Source organism: Oncorhynchus keta, chromosome 2 (genome assembly GCF_023373465.1).
Source record: "Oncorhynchus keta strain PuntledgeMale-10-30-2019 chromosome 2, Oket_V2, whole genome shotgun sequence".
NCBI lineage: Eukaryota > Metazoa > Chordata > Actinopteri > Salmoniformes > Salmonidae > Oncorhynchus > Oncorhynchus keta.
Window position 1 is genome coordinate 35,107,891 of NC_068422.1, and position 22,608 is coordinate 35,130,498.

Genomic DNA, 22,608 nt, shown 5'->3' on the forward strand with positions numbered 1-22,608 from the left:
GTCTATGGGCTTATAAATGGAATCTTTCATCATTCATCACTTTAATCATACATCAAGATCAATCTATTGGAAGGTTTTCCTATGGATACTCATTTGGGCTTTATACAACGGGTGGGTCTAATCCTGCATGCTGATTGGTTAAAGCCGCGTTCCAGACTGTGTCTATTCCACAAATTACCACTGGCTAAGGCTATGACGTCGACATGCCTATTTACTGTTCCATCTCACCAGCCCAACCAGGCAATATATTAAACTTGATCTCCACTGTAAAAAAGCATTTAGACATTATCTCCCATTTTTTTAGACTAGCATTTGGTTTTCAACAGCTAACAGTGGAGATTTGTATAAACTTTGCTGTGTGTCTCTCTGACCTTTGCAACATTGTTTCAATATTACAATTCAATATCCACTGACCCATTGAGGATTAACGTGTCAGGATTAGACAGACATATCATATCAGCCAGTTGAAATCATGATTCAGCATTATTTTTATGGATATAGAAATGTAAACAGAAAAACGAGTCAATAATAAATTCCTAAAAATTATGTGAATAAAAATATGTAATTATTTGATTATGTTGGTAACCCGTTGTATTAAAATAATAACGCCTGCGTGATTTGCAGGCATTTGAGTTCATCTCGGACCTAACAACACCCATGCCAATATATGCTTCAAACATCAGCTTCTTGGTCATTATCACTTAAGAAGAAAATGACTGCCCTAAAAGGACTCACTCAAGAGACGACACAGAGAAGATAGTATAGGAAGCCGATCTTCTGAAATAGATTCAGTCCTTTCAAGTATTTCTTCAAAGAACACTGGGGGATTATTTATGTTTGAGGGCCAATCAAGATTTCCATTATGTGTGACACGTCAACTCATTGTGTTTTCCTTTGAAACGCATGAGACCGTAAATTGATGACCTGTCACAGAGAATGCTGCTTTCTCTCAATTGTTGCAATATCATGTTCTTCAAAGTAAGACATCGAGCAGGTAGGACTGGTGGACCAAGCTCTAGTAGGCTTTACTCACGGATTTAGAACAGGTAAATAAAGATAAGCAATATATTCAAAACTCCTTCATGTGAATTGGGAAAACAAGATAACATATTTCAAAGTTCTGGTCAGTAAATGCATAATGCCAGAAAAGGTTAATGTGGGCTCCCATTAAAATACTAGGAGTAGTCCTGAAAGATGTGCTAGAAAAGTTCATTTTTCAGGCATGAAGTGGTTTCACTATGATGCAATATCCAGTGAGGCATTCCTTGGTGCTACTTTTGCTGGATGTGGTTTGTGAATTTAAAAGAACCTAAAAAAAAATCCATTTATAGAGAAACATTACAGTAGACACAACTTTGGACACTGTCTCAAGCAGGAAAGGAAGTGTGCGTTCTTGCAGATGCAGTATAAGACAAAAAGGATATGCAACTACTGAAATGGAACACAGAAAACAGAAAGTGGCTGCCCTGAATATTAAAAAAGTTACATCTCGTAACTGTTGTGGCTGGGATGTGTATGCAAATGTTACCATTTCTGAATATTGGGTAGAACAAGTAGAGACAATCCAGAGAAATTAAAGCATGCTCCATTAGCGGACACATTACTAGTCAAGATTACTATGAGTATACATCACACTGATTTTGGAGAAGTTTTGGTAAACTGTGCACAAAGCCAAGCAAATAAAACTTTAGTGCTGTTAATGTTTAGGTTACAAAAGTCTGTCCTAATAAGGATACCTCTACATGTTATTGTCTTTCACTCTGGGCTGGGCGATATCCAGTATCTATATCGAAATGTTCAACCAAGTCCAATAATACCTTTTAATTCCTGAGGAACATAATACTAAGTCATGGCAGTAAGGCTAATATAGTATTTTCGTCTCCCACATTTGATTAGGAAGATGCACTGAACAGCTGAGAGGAAATTATAGCTCCACTATCTGACTTGTTAAAAGGTCCCAGATTGAGTTATTCAGAACACAGCAGCTCCACTGACTAGTGGATTGACAGAATGTGTCTCTATAAATGCCAACTTCCTTATCCACGCGTCAAGACTGACATGGAAATCAGATCCCTTTGCATTGCCAGTTACTTTGTATGGTGACAGCAGCCATGTGGCCTTTACAAATAGCCAGGTAAAAAGTCAGAGGTAGAGTCTCACCCATTGGTTTCTGGCTCCCTTACTGCGACACCTTTCTCCTCTATACCATTTTTCTCATTGTACAGTAATGTGCTGACATCCACCACCCACGGGTGTTAATTATTAAAAGCAGTCATTACACGGAGTCCATAGATTCCCTGAAGGGAAGAGAGACCAAGAAGCTTGGAATAGAAAACATGGTTTAATTGTGAATACGTTTTCATTGGTGCATCAATAAGAACTATAGCCACCTTAAGATGTTACCAAGAGAGCGGCAATAGTCTTCAAGTTGAGTACTTTTGAAGTACTGTCATACCCATGGAATAATAATCCCTCTGGGTTGCGAGGATAAAAGCTGTTTCATAAAGGAAAGTATTCAGACCCCTTTACCTGTTCCACATTTTTGTTATGTTACATCCTTTTTCTAAATTGTTTGAACTACATTTTCTCATCAATCTACACACAATACCAAATAATGACAAAGAGAAAAAGTTTAGACAATTTTGCAAATGTATAAAAAAAACGAAATCAGGAAAAGCTGATTTACATAGGTATTCAGACCCTTTGTTATGAGACTCACAATTCAGCTCAGGTGATTCCTGTTTCCATTGACCATCCTTGAGATGTTTCTACAACTTGATTGGAGTCCACCTCTGGTAAAGTCAATTGACTGAACACGATTTGGAAAGGCACAAAACTGTCTATATAATGTGCATGTCAGAGCAAAAACCAAGCCATGAGGTCGAAGGAATTGTCCATAAAGCTCAGAGACAGGATTGTGTCGAAGCACAAAACTGGAGAAGGGTACCAAAACATTTCTGCAGCATTGAAGGTCCCCAAGAACACAGTGGCCATCATTCTTAAAGTTTGGAACCACCAAGACTCTTCCTAGAGCTGGCCGCCTGAATGTTCTTCTTCTTCTGGCCAGAGCCCAGAATTGAACCCGATCAAACACCTCTGGAGAGACCTGAAAATACCTGTGCAGCGACACTCCCCATCCAAACTGAGAGCTTGAAAGGATATGCAGAGAAGCATTTGAGAAACTCCCCAAATACAGGTGTGCAAAAAGGTGAAGTGTCATACCCAAGAAGCCTCAAGACTGTAATCGCTGAGAAGGTCCTTCAACAAGGTACTGAGTAAAGGGTCTGAATACTTACCCTACCAGTCAAAAGTTTTAGAGGTCGGGGGATTGTAGGGGCCAGGTCATCTGATGCAGCACTCAATCACTCTCCTTCTTGGAAAAATAGCCATTACACAGCCTGGAGGTGTGTTGGGTCATTGTCCTCTTGAAAACAAATGACAGTCCCACTAAGCCCAAACCAGATGGGATGGCATATCACTGCAGAATTCTGTGGAAACCATGCTGGTTAAGTGTGCCTTAAATTCTAAATAAATCACAGACAGTGTAACCAGCAAAGCACCACCCACACCATAACACCTCCTGCTCCATGGTTTATGGTCGGAAATACAAATGCTGAGATCATCCGTTCACCAACACTGCGTCTCACAAAGACACGGTGGTTGGGAACAAAAATCTCAGATCTGGACTCCAGACCAAAGGACACATTTCCACTGTTCTTCTGTCCATTGCTTGTGCTTCTTGGCCCAAGTAAGTCTCTTCTTATTATTGGTGTCCAATAGTAGTAGTTTCTTTGCAGCAATTTGACTATGAAGGCCTGATTCACACAGGCTCCTCTGAACAGTTGATGCTGAGATGCGTCTCTACTTGAACTCTGTGAAGCATTTATTTGAGGTGCAATCTGAGGTGCAGTTAACTCTAATGAACTTATCCTCTGCAGCAGAGGTAACTCTGGGTCGTCCTTTCCTGTGGCGGTCCTCATAAGAACCAGTTTCATCATAGCGCTTGATGGTTTTTGCGATTGTATTTGTAGAAACTTTAAACATTCTTGAAATGTTACAGATTGACTGACCTTCATGTCTTAAAGTAATAATGGACTGTTGTTTCTCTTTGCTTTTTTGATCTGTTCTGGCCGTAATATGGACTTGGTCTTTTACCAAATTGGGATATCTTCTGTATACCCCACCTTGTCACAACACAACTGATTGGCTTAAATGTATTAAGAAGGAAAGACATTCCACAAATGAACTGTTAAGAAGGCACACCTGTTAATTGATATGCATTCCAGGTGACTACATGAAGCAGGTTGAGAGAATGCCAAGAGTGTGCAAAGCTGTCTTCAAGGCAAAGGGTGGCTATTTGAAGAATCTCAAATATAAAATGTATTTTTATTTGTTTAACACGTTTTTCGTTACTACATGATTCCATATGTGTTATTTCATAGTTTTGATATCTTCACTATTATTCTACAAAGAAGAAAATAGTAAAAACAAAGAAAAATCCTTGAATGAGTATGTGTTCTAGTGTAGTGTATGTCAATGTGATATTTTAGTTTTGTATTTTTAATCAATTTGTAAACATTTCTGAAAACCTGTTTTTTTTGTCATTATGGGGAAGTGTGTGTATATTTATGTAAAAAAAAAATTGAATACGGCTGTAACATAACCAAATGTGTAGAAATTGGTCTGAATATCTCTCTCCCACAGCTCCGTCTGAATATTCCTTACATGAGACAAACTGATCTCAGATATGTAGGATCCCAGGGACTAAGTCAGAACTTCATGTTATGCAGAGTCAATATTATATCAATTACAAAATCATAATTAACATATTTATCAAAATAGCTAATGACCTAATACTTTTAAGCATAGAACATGTAAATGGTAAACAGCTGACAGTACTGTAGGTGGTGTTAGCTATCACAGCAGGATGGATGACTAAGTGTTCGTTTGAAAAGGAGGTGATGTTTTTTAAAGATATAAACAGACATTTCCTACAATCAACAGTGACTTATAATGCAGTACATAAAACATTACAAAAGAAGTTCCAAAAAATCTTTCTACAGACTTGTGGCTTTCCACACCACCAGGGGTGTGATGTTGTTTCGAAATAATGCTCCCTGTCACACATCATTGCATACTTATTGGTGTAAAAAATTGGAAAGCTTAATTCAAACTAAATCTACTTTAGGCAGCATAATAAATATTCAAGAGTTGCAAATTAATGCTGTTGAATACTGCATCTCAATACTAAAAGCACAGACTTAGAGAAAAGTGACCAACAACCCAGGAACAGATGACTCACAAGTCCTCAACTGGCAGCTTAATTACATAGTACCCGTGCTCTAGCTCAGTTGTGCACCAGGGTCTCCCACTCCTCTTTATATTCTGGTTAGAGTCAGTTTGCGCTGTTCTGTGAAGGGAATAGTACCCAGCGTTGTACGAGGTCTTCAGTTTCTTGGCAATTTCTCACATGGAATAGCCTTCATTTCTCACAACAAGAATAGACTGACGAGTTTCAGAAGAAAGGTCTTTGTTTCTGGTCATTTTGAGCCTGTAATCGAACACACAAATGCTTCAGATACTCAACTGGTCTAAAGGCCAGATGTATTGCTTAAAATCAACAGTTTTCAGCTGTGCTAACATAATTGAAAAAGGGTTTTCTAATGATCAGTTAGCCTTTTAAAATTATCAACTTGGATTAGCTAACACAAAGTGCCATTGGAACACAGGAGTGATGGTTGCTGATAATGGGTCTCTGTACGCCTATGTAGATATTCCATTACAATCAGCTGTTTTCTGCCACAATAGCCATTTACAACATTAACTCTGTCTTCACTGTATTTCTGATTCATTTGATGTTATTTTAATGGACAAAAAAAATGTGATTTTCTTTCAAAAACAGGGACATTTCTAAGTGACCCCAAACTTTTGAAGGGTAGAGTATATTCTCCTCAACAAGGACTATCCTGAAGCTGTGTGACAGAAGAGGAAAGAACTTATCCCAGCCATGAAAGGTGCCAGAGCGCATGGGGACATTGTTTACATCCGCTACGACAGGCTCATTGTCCACCCTCCCTCCCCGAAACCTGAAAAGGATGAGAGCGCCAAGCCAATGGGTTCGTAGCTTTAACCCCGCAGCACACACACAGCAGCTTATTTTTTTATATTTTTTTAATAATATGTTTATTATTTTACAATAAAAAATAAAATAAAAAAGACAGCAATACTAACAATGACATTCATTGTACTGTTGAATGGGATGGCCAATTTAGAGGACAAAACAAAACTTAACTCACACATACACAAAATAAAACAAAATCCTATTAGGTGGAAACTGGAGACTGTACCTATCTTTGAAATTTGGTTACGGGATTTAGTGAATGTAATACATATGGAAAAGATTCGATACAATACCTAGCCGATACTGGATAAATGGTCTAGTCCCGCTTCATAACTGGGTTGACGATCTGCTGCTACACAGCAGCTGATTAATGGAGTGCTGAATGTATATATTTTTTTGGCTTGCGTTGTTTGCGCTTTTCCATCTCTGATAAGCTACCCGGGAAAGGGCTGAAAATAGCCCATATTAATGTTTGTATTTGTTTTTATTTCACCTTTATTTAACCAAGTAGGCTAGGTGAGAAGAAGTTCTCATTTACAACTGCGACCTGGCCAAGATAAAGCAAAGCAGATCGACACATACAACACCACAGAGTTACACATGGAATAAACAAACATACAGTCAATAATACAGTAGAAAAAGTCTATATACAGTGTGTACAAATGAGGTAGGATAAGGGAGGTAAGGCAATAAATAGGCCATTGTGGTGAAGTAATTACAATATAGCAATTAAACACTGGAATGGTAGATGTGACCTGCAAAAGGCAGGGTAGAATAGATATTGGTCTGTAGCAGTTTGGGTCTAGAGTGTCTCCCCCTTTGAAGAGGGGGATGACCGTGGCAGCTTACCAATCTTTGGGAATCTCAGACGATACGAACAGGCAAATAATATCGTCAGATCATTTTAGAAAGAGAGGGTGCCGATTGCCCAGCTGATTTGTAGCCTTTGAAATAAGGTTCATGAAATCAATAACTAGAAAATACAGAAATGCTAATAGTGGAGGTGTTGCTATATACTGTATATATATCCCTGTAATGCTTAGAGAAGATCTTATGTCAAGTGTTATTGAGGTGTTGTGGTTGCAGGTTCACTTGGCACATCTAAAACCTCTTCTTTTGGGCTGTTACTATAGGCCCCTTAATGTGAACAGTCACTATCTAAATAATATGTGTGAAATGCTTGATAGTGTATGTGATGTAAACAGATTGGTTTACTTTCTTGGGGACCTGAATATTGACTGGTTTTCATCAAGATGTCTGCTCAAGAGGAAGCTTCTTACTGTAACCAGTGCCTGTAATCTGGTTCAGGTTATTAATCAACCTACCAGGCTGTTTACAAACACTATGGGAACAAGATCATCCACATGTATCGATCACATTTTTAATAGTACTGTAGAACTTTGCTCTAAAGCTGTATCCTTACCCATTGGATGCAATGATCACAATATAGTGGCTATATCCAGGAAAGCCAAAGTTTCAACAGCTGGGCCTAAAATATTTTATAAGAGATCATACAAAATATTTTTCGGTGACTCGTATGGGGACGATGAAAAAAAATATTTATTGGTCTGATGTGATTAATAAAGAGCATTCAGATGCTGCACTTGATGAATTTACAAAATTGCTTCTTCCAATTATTGATAAACATGCACCTGTTAAGAATTGGACTGTTAGAAATGGAGGAATTGAAAAACTGTATGGTTGAAAGAGATGGGGCAAAAGGAGTGGCTAATAAGTCTGGCTGCACATCTGACTGGGTAATTGAGAAAGATGTGACTAAACTCAACAAAAAGAAGAGGAAACTATAAAATGAAGTTAAGATCAATGATATAAAGAAAAACTTTGGCGTACTTTAAATGAAATTATGGGCAGAAAGACAAATTCAACTCCCTCTTTCATCGAAATAAGATGGCTTATTCATCACAAAACCATTTGATGTTGCCAATTATTTTAATGATTACTTAATTTGCAAAGTGGGCAAACTTAGGTAGGAAATGCCAACAACGAACAGTGAGCCATCGTATTCATACATAAAAGCAAATAATGAAAGAAAAGCATTGCAAGTTTTAATTGTTTAAAGTTAGTGTGGGAGAGGTGGAAAAAATATTCTTATCGATAATGACAAACCTCCAAGCATTAACAACTTAGATGAAAAGCTACTGAGGATGGTAGCTAAATCTACAGCCACTCCTATCTGTCATATCTTTAATCGGAGCCTAGAGGAAAGTCTTTGTCCTCAGGCCTGGAGGGAAGTCAAAGTAATTCCATTATCCAGAGTGGTAAATCGGCCTTTACTGGTTCTAACAGCAGACCGATAAGCTTGCTGAAAACTGTTGGAAAAAATGGTGATTGACCAAATACAATGCTATTTCTCTGTAAAGAGATCAACCACAGACTTTCAGCATGCTTATAGAGAAGGGCACTCAACATATACTGTACTGAGACAAATGACTGATGATTGGTTGAAAGAAATTGATAATAAGAAGATTGTGGGATTGTGTTAGATTTCAGTGCAGCCTTTGATATTATTGACCATAACCTGTTGTTGAAAAAAACATATGAGTTATGGCTATTCAACCTCTGCCATATGGTGGATTCAGAGAAATGTATCTAATAGAACTCAAAGGTTTTTCTTTAATGGAAGCTTCTCTAATGTCAAACATGTAAAGTGTGGTGTCCTGCAGGGCAGTTCTCTAGGCCCTGTACTCTTTTCTATTGTTCCCAATGACCTGCCACTGGCAATAAACAAAGCATGTGTGTCCATGTATGCTGATGACTCAACCATATACACATCAGCAATCACAGCCAATGAAGTCACCGAAACCATTAACAAAGGGTTGCAGTCTGTTTTGGAATGGGTGGTCAGTAATAAACTGGTCCTGAACATCTCTAAAACCTAAGCGCATTGTATTTGGTACAAATCATTCCCTAACTTCTAGACCTCAGCTGTATCTGGTAATGAATGGTGTGGCTGATGAACAAGTTGAGGAGACTAAATGACTTGGCGTTACCTTAGATTGTAAACTGTCATGGTCAAAACATATACAGTACCAGTCAAAAGTTTGGACACACCTACTCATTCAAGGGGTTTTCTTTATTTGTACTATTTTCTACATGGTAGAATAATAATGAACATTACTACAATATGAACTAACATCATGTAATCATGTAGTAACAAAAAAAGTTAAACAAATCAATATATATTTTAGATTCTTCAAAGTAGCCACCCTTTGCCTCGATGACAGCTTTGCACACTCTCGGCATTCTCTCAACCAGCTTCAACTGCAATGCTTTTTCAACAGTCTTGAAGGAGTTCCCACATATGTTGAGAACTTGTTGGCTGCTTTTCCTTCACTCTGCAGTCCAACTCATCACACACCATCTCAATTGGGTTGAGGTCGGTGATTGTGGAGGCCTGTTCATCTGATGCAGGACTCCATCACTCTCCTTCTTGGTCAAATAGCCCTTACACAGCCTGGAGGTGTGTTGGATCATTGTCCTGTTGTTGAATATATTATTGTCCCACCAAGAGCAAACCAGATGGGATGGCGTATAGCTGAAGAATTCTGTGGTAGCCATGCTGTTTAGTTATGCCTTGATTTTCTAAATAAACCACAATGTCACTAGCAAAGTACCCCCACACCTCCTCCTCCATGCTTCATGATGCAAACTACACATGATTATCGCAATGATTATCCGTTCACCTACTCTGCATCTCACAAAGACATGGCGGTTGGAACCAAAATTCTCAAATTTGGAATCCATTTCAAAGGGTGCAGTGTTCATTGCTCGTGTTTCTTGGCCCAAGCAAGTCTCTTCCTCTTATTGATGTCCTTTAACAGTGGTTTCTTTGCAGCAATTCGACCACAAAGGCCTGATTAACACAGTCTCCTCTGAACAGTTGATGTTGAGATGTGCCTGTTACTTGAATTCCACAAAGCATTTATTTGGGGTGCAATTTCTGAGGCTGGTAGCTCTAATGAACTTATCCCCTGCAGCAGAGGTAACTCTGGGTCTTCATTTCCCGTGGCGGTCCTCATGAGAGCCAGTTTCATCATAGCGTTTGATGGTTTTTGCGACTGCACTTGAAGAAACTTTCAAAGTTCTTGAAATTTTCTAGACTGACTGACCTTCATGTTTTAAAGAAATTATGGACTGTCATTTCTCTTAGCTTATTTGAGCTGTTCTTGCCATAATATGGACTTGGTCTTTTACCAAATAGGTCTGTCTTCTGTATATCAACCCTACCTTGTCACAACACAACTGATGGGCTCATTAAGGAAAGAAATTCCACAAATTAACTTTAAACAAGACACCTGTTAATTGAAATGTATTCCATGCAGCTGGTTGAGAGAATGCCAAGATTGTGCAAAGCTGTCACCAAGGCAGCGGGGTGGCGACTTTAAAGAAACTCAAATATATTTTGATTTGCTTAACACTTTTCTAGTTACTACATGATTCTGTATGTGTCATTTTATACTTTTGATGTCTTCCCTATTATTCTACAATGTAGAAAATAGAACAAATAAAGAAAAATCCTTGAATGAGTAGGTGGGTCCAAACCTTTGACTGGTACTATAGATTTAATGGTTGCAACGATGGGGAGAGGTCTGTCCGTGTAATATCGGGAGATGACCCGAGCATCACCCGAACAGGAAGGGGAGCCACCTTCGGTGGTATTCGTGACAGTCCGTAATTAAGAGATGCTCTGCTTTTTTGACACCACACCACACAGTTCTGCAGGCTCTAGTTTTGTCTAATCTTGATTATTGTCTAGTCGTGTTGTCCAGTGGTGCAAGGAAAGAAAGACCTAGTTAAGCTGCAGCTGGCCCAGAATAGAGCGGCACATCTTGCTCTTCATTGTAATCAGAGCGCTGACATAAATACTATGCATACTAGTCTCTCTTGGCTAAGAGTTGAGGAAAGACTGACTGCATCACTTCTTTTGATAAGAAACAATGTGTTCAAAATCCCAAATTGTTTGCATAGTCAACTGATGCACAGCTCTGACACACACACTTACCCCACCAGACATGCCACCAGGGGTCTTTTCACAGCCCCCAAATCCAGAACAAATTCAAGATAGCCTACAGTATTATATAGAGCCATTATTGCATGGAACTTTGTTCCATCTCATATTTCTCAAATAAACAGCAAAGCTGGTTTCAAAAAACAGATAAAGCAAAACCTAACGGCGCAACGCTTCCCCCTTATGTGACCTAGATAGTGTATGTATTGATAGGTAGGCTATGTGTGCCTTAGAAAAAGGATGTGGTTCTGTTCTTGTCTAATAATATATTGTATTATGTCATGTTTCATGTTTTGTGTGGACCCTAGGAAGTGTAGCTGCTGCTTTTGCATCAGCCAATGGGGATCCTAACAAAATATTTTTAAAATATATATCCGATGCATAACCAGGCAGATTGGAGAGCCCATTAATACCCTAGCAAAGCCTGAAACAAAGCTGACAATCAGAAAACACCATCCCGGTCTCATAAGTAAAAGGCAATGAGTTACAATTGGAAAAACAAAACCCAATGAACTTTGCATTCAAATAACCATGAGAACATTAATCAAACATTTTATGATAAATTGACATGTCATTGACCGATCAACAAAATCATTGTTTGATATTTAAATTAGATGCTTTTCTTTGGTGTGGTGCAATGATTTTGGAATGACGTAATGCCTGTACTATCACTCATGAAGCCAATCTTGATTAGCATACAGAACATTACCTTGAATAGTGAAACTAGCCCTGCAGGCCACTGTTGAAATAACATTTTATCTCATCTCTGCAAGCAAGGATGGAAAAGTGCTCATATTAAACTTAATGGCCTTATCTATTTATTTGCATTGAACTAACAGACATCCATCATTCATTTAGGCCACCATTTGGATTTTAGAATTTACAGTGCATTGGAAAGTATTCCCCTTGACTTTTTCAAAATGTACAATACAGTCTTATTCTACAATGGATTTAATTATCCCCCCCACCCCCTCATCAATTTACACACAGCCATAGGAGGTTATTAGAAAAAAATTGAAATATAACACTTACATAAGTATTCAGACCCTTTACTTAGTACTTTGAGGCACATTTGGCAGCGATTACAGCCTTGACTCTTCTTAGGTATGACGCTACAAGCATGGCACACCTGTATTTGGGGAATTTCTCCCATTGTTCTCTCTGCAGATTCTCTCAAGCTCTGTAAGGCTGGATGGGTAGTATCGCTGCACAACTATTTTCAGGTCGCTCAAGAGATGTTAGATCAGGTTAAAGTGCCAGCTCTGCCTGGACCACTCAAGGACATTCAGAGACTTGTCCCAAAGCCCCTGCTACATTGACTTGGCTGTGTGCTTAGGGTCATTGTACTGTTGGAAGGTGAACCTTTGCCCCAGTCTGAGGTCCTGAATGCTCTGGAGCAGGTTTCATCAAGGATCTCTGAACACTGGGCCGTTTATCTTTCGCTCAATCCTGACTAGTCTCCCAGTCCCTGCCTCTGAAAACATCCCCACAGCACGATGCTGCCACCACAATACTTCACCATAGGGATGGTGCCAGGTTTCCTCTAGTCATGAGTTCAATCTTGGTTTCATCAGACCAGAGAATCTTGTTTCTCATGATCTGAGAGGCCTTTAGGTGCCTTTTGGCAAACTCCAAGTGGGCTGTCATGTATCTTTTACTGAGGAGAGGCTTCCGTCTGGCCACTCTACCATAAAGACCTGATTGGTGGAGTGCTGCAGAGATGATTGTCCTTCTGGAAGGTTCTCCCATCTCCACAGAGGAACTCTGGAGCTCTGTTAGAGTGAGCATTGGGTTCTTGATCCCCTCCCTGACCAAGGCCATTCTCCCCTGATTGCTCAGTTTGGCCGGGCTACCAGCTCTAGGAAGAGTCTTGGTGGTACCAAATGTCTTCCATTTAAGAATGATGGTTGGATGTTCTTGGGGACCTTCAATGCTGCAAGTTTTTATTTTTTGGTACCCTTCCCCAGATCTGTGCCTCGACTCAAACCTGTCTCGGAGCTCTACGGGCTGTTCCTTTGATCTCATGGCTTGTTTTTTTCTCTGACATGCACTGTCAACTGTGGGACCTTATATAGACAGGTTTGTTCCTTTCCAAATTATGTCCAATCAATTGAATTTACCACAGGTGGACTCAAATCAAGTCGTAGAAACATTGCAAGGATGATCAATAGAAACAAGATGCACCAGAGCTCAATTTCTTGTCTCATAGCAAAGGGTCTGAATACTTATGTAAATAGGGCATTTCTGTTTTTTAATTGTAATAAATTTGCACAAAAAAAATCAAAACACTTTTTTTCTTATTGTGTGTGTAGATTAATGATGAAACTAATCAATTTAAGAATAAGGATGTAACGTAACGAAATGTGGAAAAAGTCATGGGGTCTGACAACTTTTCGAATGCACTGTAGGTGAGCACAGAATATTGGGAGTAGACTGCCAAAGCTAATCAAGTCTGAATGATTTTGTGTGGTAGTAAATTGTGCTTATATAAACCCAAAAGGGAAGTCGGTAGTTAACTACACATAGCTGAGCCAATGCAGAATTATAAATACACTATAGCCAAAGGGTTTTTTGATGGACACCAGTTGATTGAACAATGTTTAACACGAGTCATGTAACTAACCTTTCTACATAGGTCGCAATCTACAAAGAGCCCCCCCGAATACACATGTTTCTCTGTTGCTCATTAAGAATGAGATTTCGGTCTTTATCCTCTTTACTGTACACTTTGTAGTCAATTTTGACACTAGACTAAATGTTTCTGACTCACCGATGCCACATATGCTGTTTTCTATCAGAGAAGTTGTTTTATTGCCTTCAGTTGTGCTTTGAAGCTCTGACTGGAATAACTCCATTAATTGATTTCTGAGTGGAGCAACACACACACACTCACAATCACTCACACACGCACAGATGTGCACAGTCACACACAATACCCCATCAATCCAGTGTAAGGAACAATAAACCGTTCTCATTAATGCATCGGTTCACCAATCAATATCCATCCCCACATGCTCCTTGTCTGACACACAGTAGGGTTGTGTATCCTCGTATCCTCCTCATCTGACACACACAAAGTAAAGGCCAATTCTCCTGATGGAGGCAATCTTAAATCGATGATCAGGTGTACTTTTAATCATTGTACGAAAGGGAATGAAACGGGGCCCCATCATTGAGACTGCCTGCCTTTTAATTATGAAATAAAGATTGCATGTTTCTCACCCTGATGAAAACACAATTTTTACAGGGGCAAGAAAATCAATACTGCAAAGTTAAATTTAAAAGAAGCTTAGGCCCAGTTGACTGACTGACATTTCAGAGGGAGGTGACAGAAGCAAAATAAAAACATTTAAACGATTCTTGATTCACTTGAAGACAGCGCTTCTAAGATGACCATTAAAAAACATATTTTGGAGACAGGCAAGTAGACAGTGACAGGCAGGGGGGAGGAGCATGTGTCCCTTATCTGTCCACAGAGCTGGGGAGGATTCAGTTTACTCACCAAAAGTTTTGGGAAGGTGAAAATGGTGGAAGTCACCTTTCAGTGGAGTGCACTTCAGTGTCTGTGCTGTCCATTCATGCGTGCTTATCCTCCTACTAGGTCATGGTGTCTGGAGGAGATGGAGGGGGGCCAGGAGGAAGGGGAGGGAAGCAGAAAGAGAGAGACAGAGACGGATTTGAAGCCTGTTGGAACTATTGATACAGTATTCTCAGCATCAGGCTCAATTAGTGCATTCGGAAAGTATTCAGACCCCTTGACTTTATCAACATTTTGTTACGTTACAGCCTTTTTCTAGATTGGATTAAATTGTTTTTGTCACGTATATTCCCCCTCTGGCCTCTAGGTCATCAGGCTGCTGATTATCCCGCACACCTGTCACCATCGTCTTTCTCACCTGCGCCTCATGACACTCATCTGGACTCCATCACCTCATTGATTATCTTCCCTAAATCTGTCACCCCCCTTGGTTCTTTCCTTAGGTGTTATTGACTCTGTTTCATGTCGATGCGTTGTTTGTGTTTCGTGTTTATTGTTTTGTTTATTTATTAAAACACTCACTCCCTGTACTTGCTTCCCGACTCTCAGCGCACTCTATACAGAATAACACCTCACCTAAGAGAAGCATCAGGGAGTGTTTTTTCATAAGATTGTTTTGTTTTGGAGTAATGATGTTGGGTGCAGGAACTGCTACAGGCTCTCATGCCTCAACCAGATGGCCAGGCTTCCCTGCCTCAGCCGGCTCATCATGCTCTCATGCCTCAGCCCAAAAAAATTTAAATGGCAGCAGTAGTTTAACGGGCACCCAAACAATTGTGCTATTGTTCACCTAATACCTTTTTTTAAACTTAAAAATTGCACTGTTGGTTAGAGCCTGTAAGTAAGAATTTCACTGTAAGGTATGCATACACCTGTTGTATTCGGCGCACATGACAAATAAACTTTGATTTGATCGCCAGGCTCCACTGCCTCCGCCGGATCATCGGGCTTTCATGCCTCAGCCGGATTGCCAGGCTCCCCTGTCTCAACTGATCTGTCAGGTTCCCGTGCCTCAGCTGTTGTGACATGTACTTGTGCATCAGCAGGGGTGACCGGTCCGCTCCTGGTCCCTGGGTTCGTCCCCTTTAACGGCGTCCTGCAGCTGGAGTTATGTGTCGGGGCGGGGGTACTGTCACGTATACTCCCCCTATGGCCTCTAGGTCATCAGGCTGCTGATTATCCCGCACACCTGTCACCATAGTCTTGCGCACCTGCACCTCATGACACTCACCTGGACTCCATCACCTCCTTAATTATCTTCCCTAAATCTGGCACTCCCCTTGGTTCTTTCCTCATGTGTTATTGACTCTTTCATGTCACAGTGTGGTGTATGTGTTGTGTTTATTGTTTTGCTTATTTATTAAAACACTCAGTCCCTGTACTTGCTTCCTGAATCTCAGCACACTCGTTACAGGTTTTTCTCATCATTCGATTATCGACACACAATACTCAAATAATGACAAAGTGAAAACAGGTTTAGACATTTTTGCACATTTGTAAAAAAATATATATTTTTTTTAAAAGACAAATATTTACATAAGTATTCAAACCCTTTGCTACGAGACTCAACATTTAACTCAGGTGTATCGTGTTTCCATTGATCATCCTTGAGATGATTCTACAATTTGATTAGATTCCACATGTAGTAAATCCAATTGATTGGACATGATTTGTAAGGAAAACACCTGTCTACATAAGGCCCCACAGTTGACAGTGCATGTTAGAGCAAAAACCAAGCCATGAGGTCGAATGAATTGTTTGTACAGCTCCGAGAAGGGATTATATTGAGGCAGAGATTTGGGGAAGGCTAACAAAAACTTGGCAGCATTGAAGGTCCCCAAGAACAAAGTGGCCATCATTCTTAAATGGAAGAAGTTTGGTACCACCAAGACTCTTCCTAGAGCTGGCCGCCCGGCCAAACTGAGCAATCGGGGGAGAAGAACCTCGGTCAGGGAGGTGACTAAGAACTCAATGCTCACTCTGACAGAGCTCCAGAGGTCTTCTGTGGAGATGGGAGAACCTTCCAGAAGAACAACCATCTCTGCAGCACTCTACCAATCAGGCCTTTATGATAGAGTGTCCAGACGGAAGCCACTCCTCAGTAAAAGGCACATTACAGCCTGCTTGCAGTTTGTCTAAGGGCACCTAAAGGACTCTCAGACCATGAGAAACAAGATGCTCTGGTCTGATGAAACCAAGATTGAACTCTTTGGCCTGAATGCCAAGTGTCACGTTTGGAGGAAACCTGGCATCATCCTTATGGTGAAGCATGGTGGTGGAAGCATCATGCTGTGGCGATTTCTTTTGCGTCAGGGACTGGGAGACTAGTCAGGATTGAGGGAAAAATGAATGGAGCAAAGCACAGAAAGATCCTTGATGAAAAGCTGCTCCAGAGCTCTCAGGACCTCAGAATGTTCACATTCCAACAGGACAACAACCCTAAGCACACAGCCAAGACGACGCAGGAGTGGCTTTGGGACACGTCTCTGAAAGTCCTTGAGTTGCCCAGCCAGAGCCCGGACTTGAACCCGATCTAACATCTCTGGAGAGACCTGAAAATAGCTGTGCAGCAACAGTCTCCATCCAACCTGACAGAGCTTGAGAGGATTTGCAGAGAGGAATGGAAGAAACTCCCCATATACAGGTGTGCCAAGTTTGTAGAGCCATACCCAAGAAGACTTGAGGCTGTAATCACTGCCAAAAGTGATTCAACAAAGTACTGAGTAAAGGGTCTGAATACTTATGTAAATGTGTTATCTCAGTTTTTCATTTTAATACATTTGCAAACACTTTTAAAAACCTGATTTTTCTTTGTTGTTATGGGTCATTGTGTGTAGATTGATGAGGAAAAAAGACAAATTAATCAAGTTTAGAATAAGGCTGTAAAGTAACAAAAATATATTAAAAGTCAAGGGGTCTGAATATTTTCCAAATGCACTGTGTATGCACCATGACACACTGAGCAAAAAATAACACCCACCACTACCAATACACCACATTAAATAAACAAAGAATATTGAAATACTGTGTTGGAATACAACAAATGTCCCTTAACAGAACCTACAGAAAAATGTATCTGTCACCTTTTGAAGACAAACAAGTAAAAATCGATCTTTGACTCCTTCCAGATATACTGGAGTTGATTTGCCCTTAGAGGTGAGCTACAAGCTCAATAATGGCTGGAGATGTAATACCTCTCTGGACCACTCCGTCAAACAGCTTCAGGAGACTCGTAATGATCAAGTCATCAATTCGCCTCACATCTCTTATTTAGAACCATGTGTGTCTAATGCTATCGCCTCCATCAAGCTCACTTCAAATAGTTTCCATTCCCCCTGGATTGCATCTGTCAAACAGAAGACATTTCAACTCTAAATCTCTTCATGGCTTATATAGACATAGTGAGATGCCTGCTCCACAAGGTTTAGTATGTTCAGTCAAGGGAAAGAGCATTTATGAAAGCTCATTAAAGTAACCCTCCTTCAACCCATGAAAATAATCACTGGTTATGGATGGTTCCCAGATTAAAATGCCTTTGCTAAAGAAATAGTCTGTTGGGCGAAATCACTCAATAAGAATGGGCAGATAATGACAAGCTGGATGGGACCTCAGAGGCAAAGAGACAATTCTAAGCAGGTAAGGTGACTACAGTATTATAGTATCAGCAAGGCATTGTTTCCTTTCCTGTGTGGACTGTATTGGAAGGTCCTTTCATTGCATATAAGTGATAATACATTCTGTATTGACAAACATTATCAACACTAATACTATATATATACGGTATATATACTACCGTTCAAAAGTTTGGGGTCACTTAGAAATGTCCTTGTTTTGAAAGAAAAGCGAACTTTTTTCTCTATAAAATGACATCAAATTGATCAGAAATACAGCGTAGACCATGTTCATGTTGTAAATGACTATTGTGGGTGGAAACCCTAGAAAACCCTTTTGCAATTATGTTAGCACAGCTGAAAACTGTTGTTCTGATTAAAGAAGCAATAAAACTGGCCTTCTTTAGACTAGTTAAGTATCACCATTTGTGGGTTCTTCCCGGACTCGTCAGTCTATTCTTGTTCTGAGAAATGAAGGCTATTCCATTGGAGAAATTGCCAAGAACCTGAGAATCTCGTTCAACGCAGTGTACTACTCCTTTCACAGAACAGTGCAAACTGGCTAGGCAATTCCTGGCTAGGCAATTCCTCTGTCCAGTGTGTGTTATTTTGATCATTTATTTTAATTTATTTTAATTGGCCGATCTGAGATATGGCATTTTCTTTGCAACTCTGCCTAGAAGGCCAGCATCCCGGAGTCGCCTCTTCACTTAACTAATTATTGGCAGCATTTGGCTGAGTAGGCAAAGACATTCATATGATAACCTAAAATGGATATGGAGAATGTTATATTTAACATGTTGCCAACTTCCTTCCTTAATCTGAAGAGAAAGGCTAATGTGGCTTTTAATATGTGTGAACCATGGATAGGATGGCTTTTCTTCCATAATAAGACATGGGAATCATCTGACACGGGACTTGTTAACACAATAGACCATGGCTAAATCTGTGTGTGCGCGAGCGCGCATGTGTGTGTGTGTGTGTGTGTGGGCGGTGAGGGGGTTCACGTAAGTTTATAATAAGGTTATAAGAAGGACTGATTTAAGTTTAAGTATTTATAATTGGTCAGAATGAAAGGGTTCTCATTTGTCAGTGACATGAAATGAGACAATATCCAAATTGGACATGTCTCATTCATATTTTTTTATTGTTGTTGAAAGTTCTTGGAATTTTCCAACCCTATACCAGACACAACCTTGGTTTTAATGAAGTTTCAGCGAACCAATATTCCTCTCTCTCTAAGCACATGATGGAGAAGAATCCACAACAGGGTCATATTTTGTAAGCTAAGACATTCCTTTTTTAAAGAGTCTTATCTCGCCCAACTAGGGTATAACTTAAATTTGCTCTGCACAAAAGTTTGAACACACCTACTCATTCAAAGGTTTTTCTTACTTTTTACTATTTTCTACATTGTAGAATAATAGTGAACACATCAAAACTATGAAATAACACATATGGAATAATGTAGTAACTAAATAAGTGTAAATACATTTTATATTCTTTAGATTCTTCAAACTAGTCACCCTTGCCTTGATGATAGCTTTGCACACAATTGGCATTCTCTACCAGCTTCTACTGGAATGCTTTTCCGACAGTCTTGAAGGAGTTCCCACATATGCTGAGCACTTGTTGGCTGCTTTTCCTTCACTCTGTGGTCAAACTCATCCCAAACCATCTCAATTGGGTTGAGGTCGGGTGATTGTGGAGACCAGGTCATCTGATGTAGCACCATCACTCTCCTTCTTGGTCAAATAGCTCTTACACACCCTAGATGTGTTTTGGGTCATTGTCCTGTTGAAAAACATATGATAGTGGGACTAAGTGCAAAGCAGATGGGATGGCATATCGCTGCAGGATGCTGTGGTAGCCATGCTGGTTACGTGTGGAACAAATTCTAAATAAAACACAGACAATGTCACCAGGAAACCACCCACACACCATCACACCTCCTCCTCCATGCTTCATGGTGGGAACTACATTACACATGCGATCCTTCTCTACAGCAGAGGTAACTCTGAGTCTTCCTTTCCTGTGGTGGTCCTCATGAGTGCCAGTTTCATCATAGCGCTTGTTGGATTTTGCGACTGCACTTGAAGAAACTTTCAAAGTCCTTGAAATTCTCTGGATTGACCGACCTTCATGTCTTAAAGTAATGATGGACTATAATTTCTCTTATCTTATTTGAGCTGTTCTTGCCATAATATGGACTTGGTTTTTTACCAAATAGGGCTATCTTCTGTATACCACCCCTACCTTGACAAAACACAACTGGTCAGCTCAAATGCATTAAAATTGAAAGAAATTCCACAAATTAACTTTTAACAAGGCACACCTGTTAATTGAAATGCATTACAAGTGACTACCTCATGAAGCTGGTTGAGAGAATGCCAAGAGTGTGCAAAGCTGTAAGCAAGACAAAGGGTGGCTACTTTGAAGAATCACAAAACATAAAATACATTTGTTTTACTACAGTACATAATTCCATGTGTTATTTCATAGTTTTGCTGTCTTCACTATTATTGTACAATGTAGAAAATATTAAAAATAAAGAAAAACCCTGGAATGAGTAGGTGTGTCCAAACTTTTGACTGGTACTGTATATACAGTGCATTCGGAAAGTATTCAAACCCCTTCCCTTTTCCACATTTTGTTACGTTACAGCCTTATTCCAAAATGCATACAATAATTATTTTCCTCATCATTCTACACACTGATTTTTTTTAAATGTTAGAAAATGTGTGTGTATATATATATATATATATATATAGAGGGCGGCAGGGTAGCCTACCAATGTGTTTTTAGGTTTGTTAAAATAGAGCCCAAGGTGTCATTTCATAGCTGACACGTCATTCTTTCTGCAGGCTACCCTGCCGCAGGCTACCCTGCCGCCCTATATATATATATATATATATATATAGAGGGCGGCAGGGTAGCCTAGTGGTTAGAGCGTTGGACTAGTAACTGCAAGGTTGTGAGTTCAAACCCCCCAGTTCTGCCCCTGAACAGGCAGTTAACCCACTGTTCACCCAGGCCGTCATTGAAAATAAGAATTTGTTCTTAACTGACTTGCCTGGTTAAATAAAGGTAAAAAAAAAAAAGAATAAGTATTTATATACATACATACATATGTATATATTTATATGTATTCATTTTAATTTTTTATTTAACCTTCATTTAACTAGGCAAGTCAGTTAAGAACAAATTCTTATTCACAATGACGGCCTACCCCGGCCTAACCCGGACGACGCTGGGCCAATTGATCTGCAGAGAAGAATGGGAGAAACTCCCCAAACACTGGTGTGCCAAGCTAATAGCGTCATACCCAAGGTTCTAATCGCTGCCAGTAACAAATTACTGAGTAAAGGTCTGGGGGTAATTTTTTTAATTTTTTAATAAACTTGCAAACATTTCTAATAACCTGTTTTTGCTTTGACATTATGGGGTATTGTGTGTAGATTGATGAGGAAAATAACTAAAGAAATAATGTGAATGCGGAATTATGTTTCTGAATTTTTACAAATTAATGATATTGAAAAGCTGAAATTACTTGGGTCAATAAGTTTTCAACCCCTTTGTTTTGGCAAGCCAAAATAAGTTCAGGAGTAAGTTGCATGGACTCGCTCTGTGTGCAATAATTAGTGTTTAACATGATTTTTGAATGTCTACCTCATCTCTTTAACCCACACATACAATTATATGTAAGGTCCCAGCAGTGAATTTCAAACACAGATTCAACCACAAAGACCAGGGAGGTTTACCGATGCCTCGCAAACAAGGGCACCTATTGGTAAATGGGTAAATAAAATTTTAAAAAGCAGACATTGAATATTACTTTAAAACAGTTAAGGAATTGAATGTCTGTGATAGGAGAAAACTGGGATGGATCAACAACGGTGTAGTTACTCCGCCATACTAACCTAATTGACACAGTGAAAAGGAAGCCTCTACAGAATAATCAATATTCTGTTTACAACAAGGCACTAAAGTAATACTGCAAAAAATGTGTTTGTTCTGAATACAAAGTGTTATGTTATACAACAAATTACTGAGTACCACTCTCCCTATTTCCAAGCCTAGCGGTGTCTGCATCTTTTATCATTAATGACTGGGGAGTTTTTCAGGATAAAAAATAAACGGAATGGAGCTACAGTAAGCACAGGCAAATAGCCTGGTTCCATCTGGATAGCCTGGTTCCATCTGCTTTCCATCAGACACTGGGAGATGTATTCACCTTTCAGCAGGGGAAAAAACTAAAACACAAGGCCAAATCTACACTGTTGCGTACCAAGAAGACAGTGAATGTGGC

At 39.7% G+C, this 22,608-nt stretch overlaps 1 protein-coding gene across 1 annotated transcript in view; it reads right to left on the bottom strand.

Annotated features, from left to right (window-relative positions):
* LOC118399778 (muscarinic acetylcholine receptor M3-like) overlaps window positions 1–22,608 on the bottom strand; it is a 145,971-nt gene that overhangs the window by 89,623 nt on the left and 33,740 nt on the right. Inside the window, exon 2 of the mRNA XM_035796024.2 lies at window positions 14,653–14,761. The gene's annotated coding sequence lies outside the window, so the exon portion shown is untranslated. The remainder of the gene's footprint in view (window positions 1–14,652; window positions 14,762–22,608) is intronic.